Genomic DNA, 13820 nt, shown 5'->3' on the forward strand with positions numbered 1-13820 from the left:
GCATTTTCTTCTTTACAAACACTGTGACTTTTGTCATCATTTCAAAAGTAATAGCACTGTTTTGTTTTGTCTCATCTATCAATTAATCTTTCGGTGAAAAGAAAACGTCAAGTAGTGCAGCAAAGTTGCTTCTAGCTTCTACTGTTTATCTCGAGCATGCATGGTGCAAACTGGTGGTCCGGGAACACAAACTGACCCGCCTGGAAAATGTCACTGAAAAGGACATCTTCAAAAGGGCTTCTTGTCCATGCCAATGTACACTTTGGGTAAAAAATAAAAAAATAAATAAAAGAGGTTCTTGGCTGGATTTCTTAATGACAAAACAACTGTTATAGAGATGTTGATTCTGTTTTCCGTCTTTCTTTTTAGATGTGTAAAATCAAATAGAGAAAATAGTAGATGGTCTAGGTCATGCTACATGTATGCCCTGCCCATATTTTCCCTCTGAGATGTGGGTGTTCTTTGTGCATGTCACCTTGCTTCATATCCTGTAACCCTGTGACCTTGGCCACATGAGACTGTCCTGTGAAACAGCCTTACCAAAGCCAATGAGCTATAAAAGGGAGCTATCAACCCAGGAGGTGGCCTGGTATGAGAACCCTCCGCAGCAGGACTAATCCAGATTGAATGGTGACGAGCCAGCCTGTTCAGGTCCCGTATCTTGGGGAATTCTGAAAATGAACCAGAGAGAAGGCATTGGAAACCGAATCTGAGAAAATGAGTTAGCAGCATGGGCATGAGACTAAAGCAGGGTACAGAAGGCTTCTGCTTCAGAGGACAGAATAAGATGGCCAAGTCATTGAACTGCTACTGCTTCATCCAAAGCATTGCTTGGAATTACTGTTTCATATGAAGCCTGGATTTTTCTGCTGCTGGGACATTTTCTTGTTTCTTTATTTTCCTGATGTTTTTCTATATTTAAAAATATAATTTGAAAATTATAAATATGATACATGCTTCTTTAACAAATGTCAATAAAGAAATTTATGTCGGTGTAAGTGAAAGTACAGAGCCAGGTGTGGTGGTTCACACCTGTAATCCCAGCACTTTGGGAGGCTGAAGAGGGATGATTGCTTGAGGCCAGGAGTTCAAGACTAGCCTCAGTAATATAACAAGACCCATCTCTACAAAAAATAAGAAAAATTAACTGGGCATGGTGGTGCGTGACTATAGTCCCAGCTACTTGGGAGGCTGAGCCAGGAGGATCGCGTCAGCCCAGAAGTTGGAGGCTGCAGTGAGCTATGATTGCACCACTGCCCTCCAGCCTGGGTGACAGAATGAGACTCTGTGTCTAAACAAAAAATTTTTAAAAATAAGCAAAAGTCCATCTTTTCCTCCATTTTAATATTCCAAAGATAACCACTAACTATTAAAAGTTTTGGTATAATATTCTTGCATGTTTGTTTTAATATGGTATGTTCCATAATTTGCTTTATTCATTCAGCAATAAATCATGGATATATATATAAATTATTCTTTGCAACATCTGCATAGTATTCCATTGTATGGATACACCATATTTTACTTAACCAATCTGACAGTGATGAATGTGAGGACCATTTCAACTTTTCAAAATAACAACCAACAATACAAAGGTCACCCTTTTCCACACATTTATGTATTTATGCAAACATTCTATCCAATAAATTCCTAAAAGAGGGATTTGGAGGATCAAAGAAAATGTGTACTTACAATTCTAATAGATGTTGCCAAACTGCCTCCCTCCCGCTTGAGATAATCTGAGCCTCACTTTGCTTCTTGCCATCTAGAGAATGTAACCACTGTGGATTTGGGTACACTGAGGATCCGTCACTCCATCACCATGAAGTTGATTGCGCCCAAGTTAATAACACCCAGTGGAATCTATCCTCATCACCTGGGAAGCGAAGGTGTGTCTTGTTGGGCTCTCACTCAGTCTGTTTTACAGCGCCTTGCTCAAGTAAGTTACCGTGGAATGAATACCTTATATTAATACATTTTGAAAAGTCCTTGTGGTTGTCATTCAAGACCTGCTATACACTGGTGTCTGTCATCATAAAAGGCAACAGTCAAAAAGACACGCACATTGATTTCGAATGTATGACTTAGTGTAGCCGTATGCACTGATATCAAGCCTAAAGAAGAGAAACAATTTATACAAACCTGCTCCAGGCAGATTTTATATATGGAGGATGAAAGTTAGAAGCCATCCTTGAACTCTGCTAGTTGGAGGGGCTACGTCCAGTGATATTCAAATAGACAAAGCAAAAATTGAATTCCAAAGGCTGAGCATATCCTTTTTAAATGTAGCTGACTAAAGTGTTGATAGAGAAGCCAGGTCTAGGCTAAACTGAAGGTCTTCACTCAATATCCGTGACTGAGAACCTATAGGGCAGCGGGACATGTCCCAGGGACTCAGAGACAGTTAAGATATCGTCCTCAAGCTCAGAGACATTTCAGATCTATGAAAACCTGAAATAGGAGCACAGAGTTGGGGACAATGAACGAGACCTGAGGGGCCTGGGGTGGATTTCATGGAAGTGACATCTGAATGGAGACTCGAAAGGTAAGTTGACATTTTCTGGGTGCAAAAAGAAGGGGACAAGCATTAGAGGCAAAGGGACAGGAGATGTAAAAGAATCTGGCAAGTCTAGGGAATGTGGGAAATGGGATAAATTCCATGCTTTTCTAAGACAGTGATGATACAGGTTTTGTCAGAAGTGCTCCATCTGACGAGCATCTTTAATGAGCCATATGCCTCAAACTGGGTCCCTTATTTCTGTCTTCATTCCCCGTCGGGAACGTGCCGCCCAATATGGAAGCCACTGGCCACATGTGGCTACTGAGCACTGGGAATGTGATGAGTGTTATCGAGGAACGGAATTTGAAATTTCATTTTAACTTAAATTTAAAAATAGACACACCCGATATACTCGACTCAGTTGTTGGAAAATTTTTTAGTATGTACAGAATAACTTGGAAACGTGAATCTACTTCTTCAACCATAAATTTCATGCAATCTAAATACAGATTGAGTATGTCTGATGAAAAGTGAACATCTGAATTGAGAGGTACTGTACGTGTAAAATAATACCATTTATGGTGGATTTCAATGACAGTGCAAAAACTTGATAACTTTTTTTTTTTTTTTTTTGAGACAGAGTCTCACTCTGTTGCCTGGGCTAGAGTGCCGTGGCGTCAGCCTAGCTCACAGCAACCTCAAACTCCTGGGCTCAAGCGATCCTCCTGCCTCCTCCTTTAAGTGAGTTAAATGCAAGCAGGCATGGTGGTACGCGCCTGTAATCCCAACTACTTGGGAGGCTGAGGCGGGAAGATCTCTTGAGCCCAGCCTGGGCAACATAGCCATACCTCATCTCTTAAAAAAAAATTTTTTTTGAGTTAAATGCACAGAAAGCACCTGGCACAAGCCCAGAACATACCTCAATAATATAAGACAGAATGATTCCCCTTGCCTAGTCCTTTCCTCTTAACTCTACAACGGCAGCTGGCAGGTGGCTGGCACATTTCTGAATTAGGCAAGACTTTATTTATGGAGTTGGTGGAGTTCTACCATAATCACTTCCTCTTCAGCTTCCTTCTAGGGTAATCTGTAATCTGCATGTTAAAATAAATTTTAAACTTTTTATTATGCAATTTTGAAACACATTTAAACCAGACAGATGAACATAGTGAACCCCTGTGGACCCACAAGCATCAACACATGGCTGACTTTATTTTACCATACCACCGCCACTTTCTCTCCCTACCCCAGCTAGATTATTCTGAAACAAATTTCAGATACAATTTCATCCATAATATTTCAGTATACATCTTTAAGATATAAAGAATTTTTTAAAATTTTATCCTAACCACCAAGACTACCAGGGAAAGAATCTTTTTTAATGTAACCACAATGATATTACCACTTCTAAAAATTTTTAAGGTAATTTCTGAATGTCATAAAAAAAGCTAACCAGGGTTTAAATTTCCTTGATTTTCTAATAAATTATTATTTTTAAAATGTATTATTTTTTTATCATGGCAAAATACACATAACAAAATTGAAGCATCTTAACCATTATGTATTTATTTTATATATTATAATCGTACATATTTTGGGGTGACGTGTGATATTTTGATACCTGTTTATAATGTATAATGATCAAATCGAGATAACTGAGATATCCATTACCTCAAATATTTGTCTTGTCTTTGTGTTGGGAATGTTACAGTTCTTCTCTTCTAGCTATTTTGAAATATATAATGAATTATTATTAACTATAAGTTTCCTACTATACTACCAAACATTGGAACTTATTCCTTTTATCTAACTGTATTTTGTACCCTTAACCATTTTTAAAGTGTACAATTCAGTTGGATTAAACACATTCATAATGTTGTACAACCATCACCATCATTCCTCTCCTTAACTCTTTTTTTTTTTTTATAGTTTTTAAAAGAAAATCAGCATCCAAACAAGGGCCAGATACCGCGTTTGTCTGCTGCTGTGTGTCAGTCTCTTCCAGCCCACAGGTTTCACACCTTCCTTTTTCCCCTGGCAATTTATTGTTGAAGAAACTGAATGTTTTGCCTGTAGAGTTTCTTGCATTCTAAATTTTGCTGAGTGCTTCCCCACGATGTCATTGAATATGTGCCTCTGACCCACGTCTATCGTATTGTATAGTCCTTCACCATATGTCAAAGACTTCTGGGGTCACGTCAGAAGGGCACAGGAGCACTGGCTGAAAATGGGATATCAGAAAGTACGTAAATAAGCACTGCAGCATATTGAGACACGTCAAGTATGATAATATCCACAGGGTCATAGTAATGCTCCGGAAATAGATTCACTGGCCACGTCTGGAGGATGCTAAGGAAACACCTATTTATTCCAAAAATAAAAAGAAAGAATCAAGCATTTATTCTGCCTCTCCTATATATATAAACTGTATCTCAGGCTAACCAAATAATTGATAAGAAATGATCCTGCTGATAAATGAAAGAAATGATTCAATTAAAATCTTGCCATTTTGGGCAGCCCCTAATAAAATAAAGTATCTAAGCAATGAGTATCAGAGGCTGCTAAAACTATAGATGAAAAGCTGATGGGGAACTTTTTAACGCACGTATCAGGCTGACAGTCTCTGAAGCCGTTGATCAATCTTGACACCCCCCAAAGACAGGCCACCAGGTATCACGTGCACTGGCTGCGACACAGTAGGGAGTTTGCACCTGTGAAGCAGTCGTGCCAGAAAAGTGAATTTGAATCTGATCAAGCTTCTATTAATATTATGTACCTCCCAGGGTTTAGTTTGTACTTTTTTCCAAAATGAGCAAATACTAGATGAAAGGTCAATAAAAATCATTAGGCGCATGTCCAACTGAATACCTCCCATTGGTGGGTGGGTGAAAGGGCCCCCACAGTTACCAGGCCAGCATAGCTCTGCATGTGACAAGCGGAAATTGCAGAGCGCGCTGCACTTTGGACTTTGGGATGTGCACAGGTATCTTTTGTTTAATCGTAATAATCCACAAGGTAAATTTGTCTTCCACATGACATGGCTTTCAAACACCTGGTGACTCTGATCAGGAAAACGGTGTGACGGAGGCATCTGACAGCAGAATCATCCGCCAAGAATCCCTGTCCCTGCGAGAGGAGAGCCGAGGTGGCTCGGCCAGCACGTGACGCGGCTGTGGGTGTGCCCGGGCCGCAGGCTGCGCCTCTGCGCGCTGTCGTCAGGGGTGGCGCGTGTCCCCGCCTGCCTCCCTGGGTCCCGCAGCGGCTCCCGGGAAGCGCAGGGCCATCCCGTACGCTGCTTGCCTCCTAATGTCCTGGAGACTGTTCATATTTATTATTCTATCCCAGAAAACCCAAGCCCCGTAGGCTTCCTCCTGTGCTCCAGTATCCAATTCTGCATTCTTGATTAAGGGCGCTGCAGATTCAGATATCATTTTGACAGATAACTGAATTACATATATTTTGAAAACCGCAACTCTCAAAGATTACCAGCTGGCGGGCAGTGCCTAACATATTGCACATTTTGGAGTCATTTAGTACTCCACTGTGTCTACTTAAGAACACTGATACTTCTTTTAAAAAAAAAAAAAAATCAGAGATCACATGAAAAGAATATGAATTGCAAGGAATGAAATTACAATGCAAAAATGAACCCTAGATCCTTACCTTGGGCAGACTTTAATAATTTTTAACGTATAGAAAGATTTCAAAGGCCGCAGGATGCTTTCATTTGCTTTCTCGTTTTCAAATGCATGAAAGAAATAACCCAGGCCAGGACCGGTGGCTCACACCTGTAATCGTAGCACTTGGGAGGCCGAGGCGGGTGGATCGTTTGAGCTCAGGAGTTCGAGACCAGCCTGAGCAAGAGTGAGACTCCCGTCTCTACTAAAAACAGAAAGAAACTAGCTGGACAACTAAAAATATATAGGAAAAATTAGCCAGACATGGTGGTGCATGCCTGTAGCCCCAGCTACCCGGGAGGCTGAGGCAGGATAGCTTGACCCCAGGAGTTTAAGGTTGCTGTGAGCTAGGCTGACAACACAGCACTCTTGCCCCGGCAACAGAGTGAGACTCTGTCTCAAAACAAAAAAAAAAAAAAGGAAAAGAAAAAAAGAACCCAATAATACCTTTAAAATAATTTTGAAAAAAAATTATTTGATCCCAAAGAGTAGAATTCCCATCTTTTTCTGCTCTTGTAATTTCGGCCACAACCTGGCAAAAGATCCAAGATGTAAGAAAAGATCCAAGACGTATCCTGGTATTTATCTGGGTTCTCTTTGCCATTCTCATGGAAATGTGCTAAATGCAATTCCCTCTTAATGGTAGTATTTAGCTCAGTTCTGTGTATTTGATTTTTTTTAATTTTTTATTTTTTAAGGAGGTGGAGTGGGATACACATTGGAACTGAGTCTAAGCTTTTTTGACTTGGACCTGTTGAATCCAAAGGGAAGTTTCCTTGCGCTGGATGAAAGGTAAAAGATTAGTCTGCTAGTTTACCATGAGCTCAGGGCAGAATAATTATTCGCGGCCTGACATTTAATACACCGGAGATCCCAGATATTGCTACTGAAAGCTTTCTCAACAAAGCGGGAACCAAAGAACCTTACAGCGATGTCTAACTTCTTTAATTCGCAAAAGTGAGGGAGCTTGGAGGTGAAGGTCAACTATCAAGTGTCTCTTCAACTCAAGGGCAAAAACAGCCCAGCAAAGAGAACCGTATGCACATAGTGAGTATGAGCTTACAGAGTGCGTGGAGCACCCAGATGCAATGTGAGAGTCGGACTGGGAAGAATTGTTTAAGGTAGGTTATTTTACCCAACCCCCTGGGATCCCACCTTATGGGAATAGTGTCTGTGTTGCAATCTCTAACAAAAAAAAAAAAAAAAATAGACTGGGATGAAGGGAAAGGTCAAATTCCTTTTGTATAGCTGCGTATTTTTTTCTTCGTCTAAGTTGCCTTACCCCAATAGCTCTCTTTTATAAGATAGCCTGATAGGATTTTGGGAGAGGGGAAGGAAAATATGATTCATATAGATAGCAGCTGTCATTTTCATGTACTTGTCTTTAGTGCTTTGTTAGTGGTGCTTATACCAAAATATTATTAATTCCTTCAACCCACTCACTATCTTGTTTCTGATTTTGTTTTGACAACCACAAAGGGATGTTAGGAGGGCTCTGCTTCAGGCCAATACCATGACTGTTGAAGTTTCAAATGTGTATTTCATAAGCAACTGCTGCTAAGGAATTTTTGTGTAAAAGATAAAAATTACCATTCATTAAGTGTCATCGTTATCATGACATCAATAAGCTGGATTTGGTTGCCACTTTGTCCAGTGCCTGGAGAAGGTGATGAGCTTCTCAAGGTAGTGGCCACCCCCTCCCCTCCCAGCGTCCTAACACTGCCCGCACTACAGGATGTGCTCGGAGGATATTTGCTAGATGAATGGCTCATGATTCAACTTAATTCATTTTTTGTTATAAGCAGTGGGCACTGGTGAGAGATCATGGAGCACAACCAAAGAGAAAGCATTTAAAATTTCAGCTCTACAGAGAATGTGGGAGGAGAGGAAAAGCCTACCTGGTAAAAAGAAACTTATCTTGCAAATTAAATATAAGAACTAAAGCCTAAAAGGGAGAAATGAACTCCCCAATGCACTGGTTATCTTAACAGAACATAAGAAGTTAATTTAGCATGCTGATATTCACAAAAACAAACAAACATAATGATTAGCTTCGGTTCCCTTAAAATAATTTGCTTTTAATTACACATAAGTAGATGCTTACTATGCTGAATTAATTAATTTTAGAATAAATTGATCTTAATGAATTCCAGTGCAGGGCATATTCTGTGTCTAATAATTAACCAGAAAGTGCTCTCAGTTATGACGGACAGCCTGCGGTGCCGCATTGTGCGGTAATGTATGTCTATGTTGGATTCTTTGACATGCAAGGAAGTCATCAGCTTCTAGAGCTGGAAGAAATGTTGGAAATCTCGTGCTCCAACAGCTCTGATTTATTGGAGAAGGAATTGGGACCCAGAGGGGTGTGAGGACCTGCATCAAAACTAACAGTTGATGAAAATGCAAAGGCCAGAAACTCTAGGTCCTGCCCTGGTCCTGGGCCAAGTTCATTATGTGTCTCTTCATTGGGACAGAGCCTACATTAATACCCTTTAATTAACTCATCTGGGATTCTTCTGCCTTGCCAAAACTTTTCGAATACAAGTTTTAGAGAATTTCTGATTAATAATAACAATAAGAAGCAGTTATAGAATGTCCTCAAATTTGTAGAAGCATTACATATCATAGGCAAAATCATAGTCCCTTCTAATGAAGAGGTTTCATGTTTTGAGATAGATATATCAAGTAAGAAAAATGTAGAAGGGATTTTGTCAAACGTGCTCAAATCAAGCCTTTTTGAGTTTTAATCATAAGCATCAATATAAATGATCAAACTGTATAAGATTAGGATGTTGCTAATGGGTGTCAATCAATAATTTTCAAACTTTGATTCTTCAACATATATTGCTCAGAACCTTAAAACGTGTAACAGATAAAAGTGGAACTGCTCTGCTTGAAGTTGAAAAAGAAAGTTCCAGCAGCTCAGCCTCCTCTTCTTTGCCTTGTTGGAGGCTGTATGGCACAGTTGGAAAAACCAATGATTTAATGGAATTCCTAGCCGCGGCCAGAACCGAGCCTAGACCAACAGTGGCGAGCGAGTGTGGCTGAGCCAACTGTTCCACTTATGTTCACGACCAGGTTAATCACGATAGCATGATGACTTTAGCTTTGCCTGTCTGTGATGGCAAGCTCAGATACACTCTTCTCTTTTTTTTAAAGCTTTATTTGTTCTTTCATTCTCCGTGGCAGGGTTTCAAATTGGAAGGCGCATAAGAATCACCTGGAAAGCTCGTTGAAAATACAGCTTCCCGGCTCTGTACTGTAACTTCTCTTTCAGAAGATCTGGGGTGCGGCCCATCAGTCCTTACTTCTAACTAGTACTCCAAGTGAACCGTGGTCCCCTCTTTGGGAAACACCACGGAGGCATCTCATGAAATGCCCTGCACTTACGTGTCATGCTTATGCATATACTTATTTCCTGAATTTAATTTGTACCATATTCATTAAAGAAGGGCTTCATATTTTCAGGCCCTAATGATTATGCAAATGATGACAGTACTAATTGATAATCCAATAACGTGTATTAAGTTGGAATGGGGTCCATAGAGCTCTTGACCAAAATGAGACATGTTGGACTTTATGGAAAGTGCTTTTAATAAATAGGGGCCCTAATACAGTAAAGTATAATAACAAATTGAAAAACCGTTAGGAACAAAAAAGTAGAAGGAATCTTCTTTCATGTGATAGAATTCTTCTGTCTGAAATCAACAACTAATATTGTACTTAGTGGTAAAACCCTACCATGGTCATTTACAAATCTGAAACAAGAGTGGGAGATGTCCAATGGGAAAATGTCCAATTCAAAATATCAACCAAAGAGTATATAACTCTAGGTATAAACAAAATGAGAAATGTAAGGAACATTTAGGAAGAAAACTAAAAATCTCTCCTGAAGCACACAAAAGGCTTGAATGACTGGAGAGTCATGCCCTGTGCCCAGAGCAGGAAAGATTTAATATTAAAACACTGTCAATTCTTCCCAAATTAATCTACACATTTTACTCAATTTCAACAAAAAAAAATCCAAAAGAATTTTATTAGAAATTAGCAAAACGGGCCGGGCGCGGTGGCTCACACCTGTAATCCTAGCACTCTGGGAGGCCGAGGCGGGTGGATCGCTCAAGGTCAGGAGTTTGAGGCCAGCCTGAGCAAGAGCGAGACCCCGTCTCTACTAAAAATAGAAAAAAATTATATGGACAACTAAAAATATATATATAGAAAAATTAGCCGGGCATAGTGGCGCATGCCTGTAGTCCCAGCTACTGGGGAGGCTGAGGCAGGAGGATCGCTTGAGCCCAGGAGTTTGAGGTTGCTGTGAGCTAGGCTGACGCCACGGCACTCACTCTAGCCTGGGCAGCAAAGTGAGACTCTGTCTCAAAAAAAGAAATTAGCAAAACGACTTAAAAGTTAATCTGGAAAAGTAAATATATGACACTATCCAAATACAGTAATTATATTTAGCAAAAGTCTCCTTTGAAAAGGAACTTTAACACTCCTTTTCTCCTTTTCTAACTTTGTAGAGTAAAATTGCCTCCATTTAATCTCTTTTTCTTTCTTTCTTTTTTTTTTTTAGTGCAGTTATATGACATCCACTTAATCTTCATTTGATAGTTGGGAAACTGGGGCATAGAATAGCTAACCTTCAAAAAGCCACGTCCCATGAACCCTCTCCCTGAGTGTGCAATGTTCTGTCCACAAGACCAGTGCTGTCTCCAGCAATACTTAATTTCCCCATCATTATTTTTCATTATTTTCTTTTTATTTCAATAAAATTTTGATTCAGTGCTTGCATCTCCCATGGAAATCATGAAGCCTGGCCCAAACATCACTTCTGGCGTCTGTTACGATGATGCGGACTCTCACCTCTGTGTCTTTGAGAGTAGTTGCATATATCCCAGTCGCTGTGATTTCCACATGGCTCAACTTGCAACCTCTTTTTATAGTCCTCTGCAGACCCACCACTGTTTCCATCCTTCCTGCATGTTCTCCTTCATCTAGAGTAAAATACAGCTCTCCCATCAGAAGTTATTTTTGCAAGGATTCTGTGCTTTGCCTATATTTAGTCACCTCAATCCTCTCACCTGTTTCAGTTTTCACCATGAAATCTAACTCATTGAAATATCCAAATATTCTCTTCTTCCTCTCGAAAGAATTTGGTAATCATCATGAAAAAGGATTTATCATCACACGGTAATTTAAAAAATAACATTGTGTTACCAAAAGCACTAAAGTTTCTTTTCTTTTTTTTTTTTTTTTTTTTTTGAGACTCAGTCTAGCTCCATTGCCTGGGCTAGAGTGCCGTGGTGTCAGCCTAGCTCACAGCAACCTCAAACTCCCGGGCTCAAGTGATCCTCCTGCCTCAGCCTCCCAAGTAGCTGGGACTACAAGCATGCGCCACTGCGTCCGTCAACCGGGAGTTTACCTTAAGCACTTTACATGCATTAACTCGTGTAATCTTGACAACACTATTCTTCAGTTAAATTTATTGTCTCCGTATTACAGATGCCGAAGTTGAAGGACAAGAAGTAATAGTGACTTGCTCATAGTGAAAAGCAAACAAATAAGACAACCATAGCAAAACAGTTGCTAAATGACTGAGCTGCGATAAATTTTTTTCCTTCCATGCAGATTATAACTGAAGCAGTTAATATCAACTACTGTGCACATTTAAGGCAGCAAATTGCAGATTGCAGTTTCTTCAGACCTGTTATTCACCCAAAGTACTGTACTAATTTTGCATTTAAAAAAAAAACCCATAATTGGAAATTAAGGCCCTATTCAATTTGAAAAATATATCCATGTATTATGTGGGACAGAGGTCACTCATCCAGGAGTATGCAAATTCCCCCAAATTGCCTTTCAAGTATTAGAATAGCTTGACACAAATAGAAAGCTTGTCAGGCTTCTTTTCCTCTCCTAGAGAATGATCTTTCCAAATAATTTGCAGTGGAAACCTCTGTTCCCACTTCATACAAGTGGTGCTCTTTAGAGTCTTTGCTGGCCATGATGTTGGATTTCCACACAGTGCTGCTTTTGTGACTCTTCAACCTGTCCATGAACCTGGCTACTTTTCCATGCATTAAAATTTTTGATACTATGTGCCTCCTGTATATTTCCTGCTCAGTCATACTTTCCTGCATGGGTGGTTGGATGGAAGGATGAATGAACAACCTCATTCTTCATTGTGCACCTGGTGGTTGAAGCAGAGGCTCGATCATCAGAATGTACAAGGGGAGTGGTCTCTGAGCAAACTCACCATGTTGTTTCTGATTGATGGTGATCCTTCCCCTCTGGTATCTAAGAGAACATTTACTTTATAACACTATAAAATCATCCCAAGTGGACTGACTTTAGGATGTCACCATTTTTACCCATGCAAGCAGAATGAACATCCTGGAAGTCGTCTTTCTTAACATCTCTCCTTGGAAGGCTCTTTAAAAAAGTTATTAAAATGGCAGCTGGAAGACTAACATCCTTTCCGCACGTTATATTTGAATGTCGTCTTCCTTCACATGCCTTGGGAATATAGTGAATATCCTTAGAAATTGTTAATTTTATGTCATGTGAATTGCACCTCACTAAAACTAATTCACATAACCAAACTCACCATCTTAACCACCTTAAGGGTGTATAATGTGGTGGGTTTTTGTAAAAGGGAGTATTCACAATGTTGTGCAACCATCACCACTATCTAATTGCAGAATATTTTCATCATCCCCTGCCTCCAAAACCCCATACCCATTAAAAGCAGTCAGTCAATCCCCATTCTCCCCTTCCCCCAGCCCATGCAAATACTAGTCAACTTCTGTCTTTACAGATTTGCCTCTTTTGGACATTTCATACGAACAGAACATGTGGTCTTTTACTCCTGGCTGCTTTCACTTCGCATAATGTTTTCAAGGCCCATTCCCGTTGTAGCATGTCAGTGGCTCGTTCCTTTTCCTGGCTGAGTAATATTTCCCTGTATGGACATACCACATTCTGTTTATCCATTCTTCAGTTGATGGACATTTGAGTTGTTTGCACGTTTCGGCTTTTATGAATGATGCTGTTACGAACATTTGTGTACAAGTTTTTGTGTGAATATATGTTTGCAATCCTCTTCATATTTACCTAGGAGTTCAATTGCCGCGTTCTATGGTAACTCTAGGTTTAGCTTTTTGAGGAAACGCGGAACTGTTTTCCGCCGCAGCTGCACCATTCTGCATTCCCACGAGTGGGGTGTGAGGGTTCCGATGTCTCCATGTCCTTGCCACACTCATTATTCCTCCTCCCTCTTTTAATTATAGCCATCCTAGTGGGTGTGAGGTGCTATCTCCTTGTGGTTTTGATTGGCATTTCCCTAATGACTAATGATGTTCAGCATCTTTCCAAGTGCTTATTGGCCGGTTGGTTCCTTCTTATTCTTCAGGTTTCATCTTCTCAAAAAGAACTTTCCTAACAACCTGTCAAAAGTAAGCCTTCCCCCTCTAATTATGTTCTAGCTTTCTGTTAGGGTCCTTCAGAGCATTGGTAGTGACCCCATTCTGTTATGATTTGATCATTTGTTTTTTGTTTTTTCTTCTTCTTTTTTTTTTTTTTCAGACAGAGTCTTGCACTGTTGCCTTGAGTAGAGTGCTGTGGCATCAGCCTAGCTCACAGTA

Source organism: Eulemur rufifrons, chromosome 11 (genome assembly GCF_041146395.1).
Source record: "Eulemur rufifrons isolate Redbay chromosome 11, OSU_ERuf_1, whole genome shotgun sequence".
Lineage (NCBI taxonomy): Eukaryota > Metazoa > Chordata > Mammalia > Primates > Lemuridae > Eulemur > Eulemur rufifrons.